Raw genomic sequence first — 13,938 nt, 5'->3', positions numbered from 1 at the left:
ATTAATTATGAGGGGAAGTCTAGTAATTAATGGGGGGGAGGCATATTCAATAATTAATGGAGAGGGGCAGTAGTATATTTAATAATCAATTGGCCCAATTAATTAATTAATTGGGCCAATATATAAAATAGTTCACAAGTGGGTGCAGTATATTAAATAATTAATTGAGGGGGGGTGCCAGTGTATTATGGATGCGATCACATGTACCGCTATTTATTTTTAAACTTTAGTCCGGCCCTCCAACGGTCTGAGGGGGAGAGTGAACGGCCCCCTATGTAAAAAGTTTGGGGACCCCTGCTCTATATCCTCTACTATACTTTACCCTGCAATTTCCATTCTGGCCACTAGGCTTGATAATACAATACAATAAAACATTATTGATTATTATTATTATTATTGATCCCAGTCAGGAAATTGTTTTGGGACTTGCAGAGACTTGTATGTTCTGTAGGGGTTTTCTATATAACAGATACTTCCTTTACATCACAAGGAGAACAAAAACTAAGAGAAGAACTCACCATCATTACATCACTACTCAGAGGACATGATGTCACAGCTTATCTCCTCCCCCTCCCTGTACAATGACCTCTATATAGATAACACTGACCCATCATTACATCACTACTGACATTAGATGATGTCACAGCTTATCTCCTCCCCCTCCCTGTACAATGACCTCTATATAGATAACACTGACCCATCATTACATCACTACTGACAATAGATGATGTCACAACTTATCTCCTCCCCTCCCTGTACAATGTCCTCTATATAGATAACACTGACCCATCATTACATCACTACTGACAATAGATGATGTCACAGCTTATCTCCTCCCCTTCCCTGTACAATGACCTCTATATAGATAACACTGACCCATCATTACATCACTACTGACAATAGATGATGTCACAGCTTATCTCCTCCCCCTCCTCCCTGTACAATGTCCTCTATATAGATAACACTGACCCATCATCACATCACTACTGACAATAGATGATGTCACAGCTTATCTCCTCCTCCTCCCTGTACAATGACCTCTATATAGATAACACTGACCCATCATTACATCACTACTGACAATAGATGATGTCACAGCTTATCTCCTCCCCCTCCCTGTACAATGACCTCTATATAGATAACACTGACCCATCATTACATCACTACTGACAATAGATGATGTCACAGCTTATCTCCTCCCCCTCCTCCCTGTACAATGACCTCTTTATAGATAACACTGACCCATCATTACATCACTACTGACAATAGATGATGTCATAGCTTATCTCCTCCCCCTCCCTGTACAATGTCCTCTATATAGATAACACTGACCCATCATCACATCACTACTGACAATAGATGATGTCACAGCTTATCTCCTCCTCCCTGTACAATGACCTCTATATAGATAACATTGACCCATCATTACATCACTACTGACAATAGATGATGTCACAGCTTATCTCCTCCCCCTCCCTGTACAATGACCTCTATATAGATAACACTGACCCATCATTACATCACTACTGACAATAGATGATGTCACAGCTTATCTCCTCCCCCTCCTCCCTGTACAATGACCTCTATATAGATAACACTGACCCATCATTACATCACTACTGACAATAGATGATGTCACAGCTTATCTCCTCCTCCTCCTCCCTGTACAATGACCTCTATATAGATAAGACTGACCCATCATTACATCACTACTGACAATAGATGATGTCACAGCTTATCTCCTCCCCCTCCCTGTACAATGACCTCTATATAGATAACACTGACCCATCATTACATCACTACTGACAATAGATGATGTCACAGCTTATCTCCTCCCCCTCCCTGTACCATGACCTCTATATAGATAACACTGACCCATCATTACATCACTACTGACAATAGATGATGTCACAGCTTATCTCCTCCCCCTCCCTGTACAATGACCTCTATAAAGATAACATTGACCCATCATTACATCACTACTGACAACAGATGATGTCACAGCTTATCTCCTCCCCTCCCTGTACAATGACCTCTATAAAGATAACATCGACCCATCATTACATCACTACTGACAATAGATGATGTCACAGCTTATCTCCTCCCCTCCCTGTACAATGACCTCTATAAGGATAACATTGACCCATCATTACATCACTACTGACAATAGATGATGTCACAGCTTATCTCCTCCCCCTCCCTGTACAATGACCTCTATATAGATAACACTGACCCATCATTACATCACTACTGACAATAGATGATGTCACAGCTTATCTCCTCCCCCTCCCTGTACCATGACCTCTATATAGATAACACTGACCCATCATTACATCACTACTGACAGTAGATGATGTCACAGCTTATCTCCTCTCCCTCCCTGTACAATGACCTCTATAAAGATAACATTGACCCATCATTACATCACTACTGAGAAAAGATGATGTCACAGCTTATCTCCTCCTCCTCCCTGTACAATGACCTCTATATAAATAACACTGACCCATCATTACATCACTACTGACAATAGATGATGTCACAGCTTATCTCCTCCCCCTCCCTGTACAATGACCTCTATATAGATAACGCTGACCCATCATTACATCACTACTGACAATAGATGATGTCACAGCTTATCTCCTCCTCCTCCCGGTACAATGACCTCTATATAGATAACACTGACCCATCATTACATCACTACTGACAATAGATGATGTCACAGCTTATCTCCTCCCCCCCTGTACAATGTCCTCTATATAGATAACACTGACCCATCATTACATCACTACTGACAATAGATCATGTCACAGCTTATCTCCTCCCCCTCCCTGTACAATGTCCTCTATATAGATAACACTGACCCATCATTACATCACTACTGACAATAGATGATATCACAGCTTATCTCCTCCTCCTCCCGGTACAATGACCTCTATATAGATAACACTGACCCATCATTACATCACTACTGACAATAGATGATGTCACAGCTTATCTCCTCCCCTCCCTGTGCAATGACCTCTATATAGATAACACTGACCCATCATTACATCACTACTGACAATAGATGATGTCACAGCTTATCTCCTCCCCTCCTTTACAATGACCTCTATATAGATAACACTGACCCATCATTACATCACTACTGACAATAGATGATGTCACAGTTTATCTCCTCCCCCTCCCTGTACAATGACCTCTATATAGATTTCACTGACCCATCATTACATCACTACTGACAATAGATGATGTCACAGCTTATCTCCTCCCCCTCCCTGTACAATGACCTCTATATAGATAACACTGACCCATCATTACATCACTACTGACAATAGATGATGTCACAGCTTATCTCCTCCCCCTCCCTGTACAATGACCTCTATATAGATAACACTGACCCATCATTACATCACTACTGACAATAGATGATGTCACAGCTTATCTCCTCCTGCTCCCTGTACAATGACCTCTATATAGATAACACTGACCCATCATTACATCACTACTTACAATAGATGATGTCACAGGTTATCTCCTCCTACTTCCTGTACAATGACCTCTATATAGATAACACTGACCCATCATTACATCACTACTGACAATAGATGATGTCACAGCTTATCTCCTCCTCCTCCCTGTACAATGACCTCTATATAGATAACACTGACCCTTCATTACATCACTGCTGACAATAGATGATGTCACAGCTTATCTCTTCCTCCTCCCTGTACAATGACCTCTATATAGATAACACTGACCCATCATTACATCACTTCTGACAATAGATGATGTCACAGCTTATCTCCTCCCCCTCCCTGTACAATGACCTCTATATAGATAACACTGACCCATCATTACATCACTACTGACAATAGATGATGTCACAGCTTATCTCCTCCTCCCTGTACAATGACCTCTATATAGATAACACTGACCTATCATTACATCACTACTGACAATAGATGATGTCACAGCTTATCTCCTCCTCCTCCCTGTACAATGACCTGTATATAGATATCACTGACTCATCATTACATCACTACTGACAATAGATGATGTCACAGATTATCTCCTCCCCCTCCCTGTACAACGACCTCTATATAGATATTACTGACCCATCATTACATCACTACTGACAATAGATGATGTCACAGCTTATCTCCTCCCCCTCCCTGTACAATGTCCTCTATATAGATAACACTGACCCATCATCACATCACTACTGACAATAGATGATGTCACAGCTTATCTCCTCCCCCTTCCTGTACAATGACCTGTATATAGATAACACTGACCCATCATTACATCACAATTGAAAGACGATTGATGGACCTTATGGCCCCAACTGGCCCATTCCCAATGCCCTTTGCCATGTATTTCAAATAGGAAAATTGACACATATGGTTAAGGTTTATTCGGAGTTATGACAAAATATTTCTCCAAAACTTATACCATTAACTAAAAAGAGCAAAAGTAGCAGAATTTGAGCTCCAGCTTCAATAAACTTTTTAACAGTGCACAGAGGAGATATATTAATGTTGTAGAGAACAAAGAAGGAATCAAGCAGATACATCATGAAAGCCGACGTACAACTTCATTGGTCATGTAGGGCTGGCAGGAAAGGATCATCATGTATGGTTTTCATCAGTCCTGGAAAAGTTCTGGGTTCACAGAGTCATGAACACAGCTTGAGTACACCCTTTTTGGAAGGACAATTATGTAAATTTCAACAAGTATGTAGTGGAAATTCTTGCAAGTATTTAATGAGACACCCGGCGAAGCCAACGAGTATTTATTACAAGGAGGAAAACAGAAGATCCGTGCTGATGATGAGGCTTGGCATTGTGAACGTTTACATAGGCTGAGAAGATGAGAAAAGTAATAATCAGTCCTTACTAGACCTACAAAATGAGTAAAAGGAACTCTACAAAAATACGAGATCAAAGATTTAGTGTCACCGAAGGGGAATGTATCCAAAATCATCTTCTGAAAGAAGATAATATTGACGTGGATCCATGAATTTGATTCCTTTGGGGGGGAATCGTGAGGGGGGGGAAATAGACCTGCTTCATCCAATGGGTGACCACTTGGAAGTTACTTCCACTTTCCAAATATCAGAAGTGACCCAGGAGCCGGTGCGGGGTGAGTATGTTTTCTGTATTCCTACAAAAGGCCCCATTCACATGACCATATGGGGGCACATGATTTGGTTGCACAATTTGTGACTAGATAATGGCCCCCATAGGTACGTCACCGTGACTGAGCTGGACTGCTTGGGTTTTAATGGAGAGGGGAGTGGTGAAGAGCACTCACTCCCCTTCTCTCCCTTGGCCGCATGCTACACCCCTGGGTGAGCATGTGGCTATGTGAATGAGGCCTAAAACTGCCATACATGTCATAAAATACTGTACAAACCTGCGAAGTTTGGCAAGCTTGACATCATCTTATGTGTACATTGGTGTACAAACTCCCTCCTCCTTGGCCGCATGCTACACCCCTGGGCGAGCATGTGGCTATGTGAATGAGGCCTAAAACTGCCATACATGTCATAAAATACTGTACAAACCTGCGAAGTTTGGCAAGCTTGACATCATCTTATGTGTACATTGGTGTACAAACTCCCTCCTTTTGGCAGATGTTGGAAGAGGGAAGGGGAGCACATGTCGAATTTCAAAATTTCTCATGTTTCTTTCCAAGAGATATAACTTCCAGCTGTGTAGAGGACCAGGATACCTATCCCCCGATCCAGATCCCTTGTATGTTCAGCTAAGCTAAGCCTGATGTAAATCCACTGTATTGGCTGGTAGCTATGTAAAAGTTTCGGGTCAGCTATAGATGCCACTGAGTGATAAAACATCGCCATGTCTGAGTGTGGATAGGACTGATCTATTACAGAGTGAAACATAGGAGGAGATTTGACCACACCTGAAATGTGGCCCCTTATGTCCACACATGTATACACTGATATATACATTTATACACCGATATATACATGTATACACTTACACAGATCTGTCCCAGTAGCTGCTGACCACATGGGGGAAGTATATGGCAGGAAGTAGACATGAGTGGTCCCTAGTTTTGTCTGCTGTCCCCTCCCCTGATATTTTTCATGCTGTGTACTATGGAGGATGTGACCTGTTATACATATTGGGTTACTTTATTTACTAAGGGTCACGGATCATCGGACTGTTCACGGTTTTCGGGATTTGATCAGCTTTTACAGGTCTTTAACAGGGGTTTGCACTGGGATTGTGTTGCACGTGATTGAAATTTGGCACAGCTGTTCCGGCTTTCACATTTACTAAAGTTTTCCGTTACTTTGAGACACACTTTTTTTGGACTGTGCCCTATTTTCAATGGGAAAAAGGCTTGCACAGGTATTTAAGTAGCAGGTGCGTTTGCGACACAATTTAGGGGGTGTGCCGTCGGACGATCCAACTGATTCGTATTGAGTGCGGGATTTAACTTTCAAATTGTGTCGCAAGCCCAAGCACTTAGGTGCACCCCTAAAAATATGGTGAACTCTGTCGGACCTGAGCTGGGAAGCGACACACATCGGGTGCACAATCTTAGTGAATCGCGGCACAGGGCATTATCGTCAGACACAGCACTTTCAGTGAACTCCGGGGACGGGGTAAGTAAATGTGCCCCATTATGTTGTACAATGTACACTGTTATATACATATTGGGGCACATTTACTGAGAACAGTGCAGTGTGTACTATGTGCAGTGTCCTGTGTAGAGTTAGGGGGGCGCCTGATTCAGGATTTGTGGTGGATGTTCTTCATGAATCTGGTGCCTCCTGAACTGCCTCGACAGAGTGCACCATTTTTTTGGGGGGTGGGGGGGGGGGAGATTCAGCACAATTCTGACGGACTTTGCATGTTAAATCAAATGTGGCACGGACCCTTCTTAAATACCTGTGCAAGCAATTTTCACTAAAAAGAGCATGCAATGTCCAACAGAAGACTGGCACAAGGACCTTAGTAAATGTGCCCCAATATACTGTACAATGTTCATCATAATGGGGCAAATTTACTTACCTGGTCCAGTCACGATCCCCGATTCGGACGGTCCGATGCGCCCGAGTTCCTACATCTATCGCTTCCTCGCTCAGGTCTGCCGGAGTTCACCTTCTTCTTCCCGGTGCTTGTAAGTGCGTGTCTTGCGACACAATTCGAAATGTAAAAGCTTGTGCCTTATCCGAATCCGTCGGGTTATCCGACGGCACGCCCCCCGATTTCTGTCGCGTGCAAGCCGGCGCCGATGAGCCAAAATCCGATCGTGCAACACAATCCCCCGCGCGATGCGGAGCAAAACGGAATTTGCTGGGAAACCCAATGAAAAAGCGTTCCGTGGACCCTTAGTAAATGAGCCCCATTATGTATAGAATGGTGCACATCTTCCATTCTTTAGTGTGTCAGAACGCATGCTGGGGCCCCCTGACACTGCAGGCCCAATAGCTGCTGCTACGCACCTGATACTGAGGCCAATAAGTGACCACAGCGGTCTTGTGAATAGTCGGCAAATTTAAGTGTGATATTTTAGAAATACTATCAATACACGTGAGGCTGAATAGAAAAATTGGCTGACTCGTAACGAAGAACCGAAATCTTTCGAAATATCTAAAAATAATTCTGTTAAAATAAAATTGTTTCCGCGTGCCAGTGATAATATTCCCTTTACACTTAGTGTCCATTAGCCAGGCCAACCATACCAACAACATGCAGAGTCTTAATAGAGATGTCTTAATAATATAGTCTTTGAAAGTCAATAATCAATCTTACAGATCTGCGGTTCTCCTGCAGCAGAACAAAGAAGGTGGCACCACGGCTAATTTCTAAAATAAGCTAACTGGCTCGAAAGAATCTCGAGAAAGGAAATGAAAAGGAATTTTTGCCTAAGAAATGGTTTTTGGCCATTAAGATGTTGACAGTCGGCATTCTTTGGACATACCAGGGAAAGGAAAGTGTGTCTCAGTTCAATTTTACTCTGTCAATATAATGTAATACATCCATTATTTTTGCTTACATTAAAGACTGAAAAAACATAACTTAATAACAACATTTAAAAAATCACTTGAATCATCAGTATAAAAAAAAATAATCTTGCATAAAGAGCCAGAATACAGAATATTCCAATAAGAGATTTGCATAGTAAAAATTCCTTTTGCCTCTTAAAGAAGCAGTAAAGGATTTTTTTCCTATCCTTACACATCTGAAGTCACCTGATATCTGCTCTGGCAAGACATCACCTTGATCTTAAAGGAAATCTGTATTTAAAATCCATCATAATAAACCAGGGACACTTACTCATAGATCCAGGCACCGGGACTGTGGGAATCGTCTTATATTTGTTATCCATGGTCTCCTCCCTTCTATAATTATGTTAATGATCCAGAAGTTCTCTGGGGGCATTACCAAAGCCATTCCATGTTGTAACTTCACAGGCTGTTACACTGTGTAGGACCACTTCCCCCTTCTACTGTGTGAGATTACAGCTGGGAGAAAGAGGGGGAACTGCTGAGGGAGCAGTGTAACAGCCTGTAAAGCTGCAGAATGGGGGGAGGGACTTCTGATAATGTACCCAGAGCTCTTCTGCCTCATTAGCATGATTATAAAAGTTGATTTTAGAAGAAAGAAGTTCATGGGTAACAAATATAAGATTACCACAGTCCCGGTGCCTGGATCTATGAGTAAGTGTCCATGGTTTATCATGATGGATTCCGATGGTAGATTTCCTTTAAGATTTACCTCTTTCTGTGATTTACTATCAGTCCCATGATGCCTCAGCACAGTATACAATACAATACAACTTTATTTATCCCATGGGAAATTGCTTTGTAGAGTACAGCTCTCAGGCAGACATTCAAAATTACATAAAATATGCAACACACATATCATAGATCCCAAAGCGGGAAGGAATCGGGAGAGGGCAAAGAACACTCTTTAAAAAGGAACCAACAATTTCACAACTGTTTGTTACATAATTGAATTGAAACCTCTAAGATGCGTCCAGCAGCAGTGATCAATGATAGAGCTTTGGGGCTGGTGTCTTGGTGTGTGTAGTGGATGGCATTGTTCATTGCTATTGTCTCGAATTCACATTGACATCTCTCTCGCGCAACCTCGTCGAATGCCCTCAAAGGTGTATTAGAAGTGTAGACTTATACTCGAGTACACTAAAAAAATAAAACTTAATACTCAAGCACCCCCCCCCCCCCACAGGTCTTCTTCATTGCTGTCATCGCCCAGTCACTGTTCCTTGCTGGCCATGCACACCCTATGAAATCAGCCGCCTGCTTGATGGCGTCGCACACACTATGATGTCAGCCGGCGCGGTGTGTGCACGGCCAGCAAGGAACAGTGACTGACTGCCAACAGCAGTGAAGAAGAAGACCTGCGGGGGGTGTCGGAAAGGTGAGTATTCAGGTTTTATTTTTGTGCTAGGCATACTGGGACCTGGCTATATACTGGGGGACTTATGCTGGGTGGCTATATACTGGGAACAGGAGGCTAACTATAAACTGGGAGAAGGGGGGTGGCTATATACTGGAGGACATGTGCTGGCTAGTTATATTCTTGGGGCATGGGCTGGCTATATACTGGAGGGCAGGGGGCTGACTATAAACTGGGGGATGTGAGATGGCTGGCTATATACTTGGGGCATGGGCTGTGTGGCTATATACTGTGGAGCATGGGCTGGCTATATACTGGGGGGCTGGCTATATACTGGGGGGGGCTGGCTATATACTGGTGGGTAGGTTGGCTGAATACTAGGGGGCTGGCTGGCCATATATTGGGGGCTGGTAGACTATATACTAAGCGCTGGCTATATACTGGGGGCTGATGGCTATATACTGGGGGCAGTCTGGCTATATATTGGGGGCTGTAAGGTTATATACTAACGGCTGGCTATATACTGGGGGCTGATGGCTATATAATAGGGGCTGGCTGGCTATATACTGGAGGCTGGCTATGTACTGGGGCTGGATGGCTTTAAACTGGGGGGCAAGGGGCTGACTAACTATATACTGGGTGGAAGCTGTGACCAATGCATTCACCTTAGGCGTATACTTGAGTCAATATGTTTTTCCAGTTTTTTTGTGTTAAAATTAGGTGCCTTGTCTTATATTTGAATATGTAAGGTATATCAATATCTAGATATCAAGCTGAAGTCTTTTTAAAAAAAATATTTTTTGATGATTACTGCCTAGTGTGTATAAAAGTGCTGAAGAGAAACTGGTAAGCTTTTTATCAAATTATACTTGTTTGATTATTAAGAAAAAAATACTATTGGGAAGAAGGATTCAGTATGAACCTACCAGTGGATCTACCTTAGTAGGTATATCCGCGATGGTAGGCGTGTTTGTGATTAGTCAGAGTTCGTACCACATTTATTACTGACGTGCGCCACAACCCTGCAGCATGAACAAAGTGCACCAAAAAACTTCCGGAACAGTACAGGGGGCACCCGATTAATGAAGACTCTGCACCAGTTTTGATGAATCTGGCGCCCCCTGCACACTACACAGGCAACTGCACATAGTACAGACTGCACTAGTTTTGATAAATGTGGGACAATGTGGCACATTTACTTTCCTGGTCCTTCGCGATCCAGCGGCGCGTTCTCAGAGGAGGATTCGGGCCCGCCCGGGATTCACTAAGGTAGTGCGCCCGATATCCACCAGGTGGCGCTGCTGCGCTGAAGTTCGCCGGAATTCACGATCCTATCCTGGGTGCAGGTAAGCACGTGTCAAACACTTTTTTTTGAAAAAAATTCTGGTTTTCCGATGGCCACGCCCCTGATTTTCCGTTGCATGCATCACTGCGCGGATGCGCCACAATCCGATCGTGTGCGCCAAAATCCGGGGGCAATTCAGGGAAAAACGGTGCAAATCGTAATATTTGGGAAACCCGACGAAAAAAAAAACGATTCGGGCCCTTAGTAAATGACCCCCAATGTCTCAAGAAAATGAAATATTTCAAAATGTATTTTTTATGGATAGTAACAAAAAGAAAAAGTTAATAAATCCTTGATCAAAGCAATATGTCATGTGCTGCTGATACATTCTCTTTAATATTGATGGACTTATAGTTATGTATATCTTCACTTTTATTATCCCTAGGTTTGGGTGGGTCTCGGTTCTCATGGTAAACAATCCACAGCTCATTTATCCATTCTTTCTTATGGATTTTTCTGGCTTTTCTATCCCTCCTTGGGGTCAGAGGTGAACAGATGAGGCGTGTGAATAGGACACTAGATCCTGTAAACATACAGTGAAAATGTTGTGTGTGAGAAGTGATAAGATGGATATTACATGATTCCTGATGGAAGATGTGCACTATCTCTGGATGGTGTGTAATATATGCCAAGACCTAATAGAATTGTTATGAGGCTGATAACATAAGACAAATGTTCTTTATTAATTTGATTCAGTGTCCAGATATGATACGTTCGGTTCTCATGGGTTCTAAGTATTTGGATATCCCCTACAAAATAGAATAAAGGGAAACTCAAACTTTATAGACATATTACTGTATTTGCTCTACTACCTTATTAGAAACTTTCTATTATAAGTACAGATGGTCTCCGGTTTAAGGACCCCTACTTACAAATGGACCCCTCTGCCCACTGTGACCTCCGGTGAAGCTCTCTAGATGTTAATTTTGTCCCAGGCTGTAATGATCAGCTGTAAGGAGTCTGTAATGAAGCTTTTTTGATAATCCTTGTTCCCATTACATCACAAAATTTTGAAATTGTCACTCGAACTAAAAAACAATTATAAAAATATACCTGTTCTGACTTACATACAAATTCAACTTAAGAACAAACTTACAGAATCTTAACCTAGCCTGCTTCCCCCCTGCTCCCTCGGCATTTCCCCCTCCCTCTTCTTGCTCTAATCTCAAAGCAGCAGGGAGGAGCAGACGCTAGAAGAGGGGTAAGTGCTAAAGCACAGTGTGACAGCCTGAGAAGCCAGAGCACAGACCCCCAGAGCCCTTCTGGCTCATGATTATAATTTAAAAAGTCGATTTTAGAAGGAAGGAGACCAAGGATAACAAATATAAGAAGATTCCCACAGTCACGGTGCCTGGATCTATCAGTAAGTGCCCCTAGTTTATCATGATGGATTTTGATGATGGATTTCCTTTAAAGAGAACCTGTCATCAGTAACTGGCCTAAAAAAACACTACCAGTAAATTGTGAAGCATTGTAACACCGTCTAGTTTTTGTTTCTTTCATGGACCAGTGTGATGGCATCATCCACAAAATCAACTTTGAAGTGAGAAGTAAATTGGTTGTATGAAGTCAAGGAGGCGGAGAGTTTAACATTGAAGTCAAGGTGACGAACTCTGAATGTCTCCTCCTCTGTGACTGACATCATACATCGGACTCCAGGAGATCTGGTTAGTGATGTTTCTGGATGCAAGAACATCAATTACAGTAAAGGGGCTTTCTGAGGCAGGGAGAGCTTGACTTCGGTGTTAAAATATCCGCCTCCTTGACTGTATACAACCAATTTACAACTCACTTCAAAGTTGATTTTCTTGATGATACCACCACCATGGGCCATGAAAGAAACATGATCTGGAGGGTTGTGAAGCTGCTTGACAACATACCGGTAGTGGTTTATTAGGTCAATTTCTGATGACAGGTTCCCTTTAAGTTTCGAAAACAGAAAAAAATACCTGAGATATTTCTATACTATTAGGAATGGCGAAATCAGTTTGTTACATCGTGAGAAAGATAGAAAGCACTGGTGAATCAATGCAAAAAGACCTGGATGTCGACGGAAGACAACAGTGGTGGATGATGGCAGAATAATTTCCATGGTGAAGAGAAACCACTTCACAACAGCCAGCCAGGTAAGCAACACTCTCCAAGAGGTATCAGTAGCCAAATCAGGCTTAATGAGAAGGTTGTATGAACGTATATACAGAGGGTTCACTGCACGGTGCCAACCACTCATAGGACTCAAGAATAAATAGGCTTGATTTGACAAAAAGTCGTGACGGTTCTGGAAGAACATTCTTTGGACAGATGAAACCAAGAGCAACTTCTACCAAAATGATTTACGGAGAAGGCGCGGTAAAGGTTGTGACCCAAAGCGTAGCACATCATGTGTATGCACACGGTGGAGGGAGTGTGATGGCTGCCAGTGTCCCTGTCACTAGAGTTTATTGATGACGTGACACAGGACAGGAGCAGCCAGATGAATTCTGAGTTATTCAGATACATAGAGGGAGATTTATCGGTGCTTCTATGTTAGAAAACTGGTGTAGAAGCAGTAAAATAGTGGCACAGAGCAAGACATTGCTATTGTTTTGGTGACTATGCCACCTCCACGCCATGTGGATGGAGTGTGAAGGGGATTTAGCTGGCGGCGGAGTGGGCCGAAGCCTCATGATGTATCCGTCGTAGCGGGTGGGTGGGGCGCTGTGTGCATGGAGTGCTGGCTATGATAAATGTCCCCCATATTGTGTGCCCAAATCCAGCAAAAATGATTGGTTACCGTTTCATAATACAGATGCACAATGACCCAAAACATAAAGCCAAAGCAACCCAGGAGTTCATTAAAAAAGTGGAATATTCTTGAATGGCCAAGGAAGTCCCTGATCTTAAAGGAAACCTACCACTTGGGATAGGGCTTATAAGCAGCACATGCCGTGCACCATCTTAGGGTGAGCTGCTGCCGGCGCTTATCTCCGTTATGTTTTTAAACTGTTTTAAAGTGTTTTAACAGTTTATTAATATTTATATCCTTACTAGCTTCCCCGCACCGAGGTCCATGCTCAGCGTACCATGTGCGCTACCAGTTCCTATTCAGAAGCACGCACGGTCGCCCGCATGGTGCGCCGAGCACGGACCTCGGTGCGGGGAAGCTCGTAAGGATATAAACATTAATAAACTGTTAAAAACACTTTCAAACAG

Source organism: Engystomops pustulosus, chromosome 5 (genome assembly GCF_040894005.1).
Source record: "Engystomops pustulosus chromosome 5, aEngPut4.maternal, whole genome shotgun sequence".
In the NCBI taxonomy this organism is placed as follows: Eukaryota; Metazoa; Chordata; class Amphibia; order Anura; family Leptodactylidae; genus Engystomops; species Engystomops pustulosus.
This window is presented reverse-complemented; position numbering follows the sequence as displayed.